The 1,832-nt window shown below is 45.0% G+C and overlaps 1 non-coding gene across 1 annotated transcript; it reads left to right on the top strand.

Annotated features, from left to right (window-relative positions):
- The first annotated feature begins 1,429 nt into the window (after positions 1 to 1,429).
- Positions 1,430 to 1,511, top strand: trnaf-aaa (transfer RNA phenylalanine (anticodon AAA)). Its single transcript has one exon. It is a non-coding gene; the product is annotated as a tRNA-Phe (tRNA).
- Positions 1,512 to 1,832: the final 321 nt, after the last annotated feature.

The raw sequence follows: 1,832 nt of genomic DNA, 5'->3' as shown, positions 1-1,832 counted from the left end.
CTGGCAATAGAAACTGGGCGACACAGACAGACCTGGCTGCCCAAAGAGGACGGGCTGTGCTCCCACTGCCAGCGGGGAGAAATAGAGGCAGAGATGCACTTCCTACTGCACTGTGACAGATACTCTGGGATTAGAGAAACATCCTTCCCTAAATTCAGAAATCTAGTCCCAGAGATCCCACACCTGCCAGATCACAACGGGTCCCAATCCTACTGGGAGAGGGAGGAGGGAACTCAGTTGAACTGGCAGCCCAGTATGTGATCTCCTGTCACAGCCTGAGGAACAGTGAGCCTGTCTCCCAATAATGCTCAATATGTTTACAGTATATGTAAATATTTTATGACATGTCTCTGTTGTAAATGTCTGTAATATGTCTGTAGATTTTATTTTATGTTTTGTTCTATGTTCATTTTATTATTTTATTTGCTTTGGCAACACTGATTGTACCCATCGGTCATGCTAATAAAGCACCTTGAATTGAATTGAATTGAACAGTATTTACGTGCCACTGCTCCCAAGTGGCTCTGGGTTAAGATTGCTCTTTCACTTACTTGCAACTCAAACGGAGAAAGCAATTTTTGACAGTCTCTCGAGAGACTGCGCTAGGTGTTTAGAGATAGACTTTGTCAGTTCCCCCTGGAATGATGGCCTCTCAAATAGTTTGTGATTCCTCTAGACGTTATACAGTACAATCAAAAGCGCAACAAAAGTGTTTTCCGTGGAGCAGGTTTCAGACCCGTAGACCAGTTTTATTTGTACAGCAGGACGCATTCCCAAACGCGAATCTCCTGTTTTAGAAATGCTTTGGGCGGCGTGAAATGAAAATAAGAAATCAATTCCAGATGCACATGGAAGCAATCAAGTGTTTCATCCGAACTGTTTCAAAGACTGCTCAAGAGCTTTCCTTTCACAAACGCGCAACGATTAATGATGGGGGTGCACCCTTCAATGCGCCTTACATCTCTAGGTAGTGATTGAGACGATTCGTAGCGTGTGCTCATTTCCATATATGCCCCGTGTTGCAGTGGTAGGATGACGTAAAATACTGCTTCGACACGTAACGGCATTATATTCAATTGCAGGAGCTGAGGGCTTTCATAAGCGCGTAAATCAAAGGCAATTCCCGCGTCTAACACTAATGTAAATGCTTTTCAAAGTGCAGTGTGGTGCAGCTTGTAAAATCCTTGTCCACATTTCTCGTTTGTTGGTGTTTTATCTGTCTGCCAAAGTTGCATTTTGACATCCGGACGGGGAGACTCGATCATTCGAACGTGAAGCTGCCCTTAAACCCTCTGAGGCGTATCTGTCTGCCGGCATGTATTTTGTCAAATATTTTTTTTGAACGGAGAGCGACTTTGAAAAGGTTTCCGCAGCCACCTCGCACTCCATGTTAGATTGTAGGAGGAATGCAGCGGCAACAGAGCTTGCTGTAGTCGTAGCCGAGTGGTTAAGGCGATAGACTAAAAATCTGTTGGGGACTCCCCGCGCAGTTTTGAATCCTGCCGATTACGGCGTCTGCCGTACGTCACCGTATGCCTGCGCAGCAAAGGCAAAGTGCCGCTTCCCCTTTTTCTGGTACTATAAAAACGCTAAATCGCTTGGACCCTGTGCCATGGAAATCAATTCTTCAGATAACGACACGTTTTGTGTTCGCACGACCGGTGTTCTACTTATGCCTTTGAAAACCTAATAAAGCTGAAAGAACCGACACGATAGGTTCTTGTAAAGCACGCCTGTAAAGAACTGTTAACATCAAAGGGTTTCAGTGTATTAACTGAGGAGAAGGCTTGATCGCTGCAATCTGATACATGTTCAGATTCAAACCCGCAGCT

This window comes from Atractosteus spatula, chromosome 28 (genome assembly GCF_055471065.1).
Source record: "Atractosteus spatula isolate fAtrSpa1 chromosome 28, fAtrSpa1.hap1, whole genome shotgun sequence".
NCBI classification, from domain to species: Eukaryota; Metazoa; Chordata; class Actinopteri; order Semionotiformes; family Lepisosteidae; genus Atractosteus; species Atractosteus spatula.
Note: the sequence above shows the minus strand (reverse complement) of the source record. Positions and strands in the feature narration are given on the sequence as shown.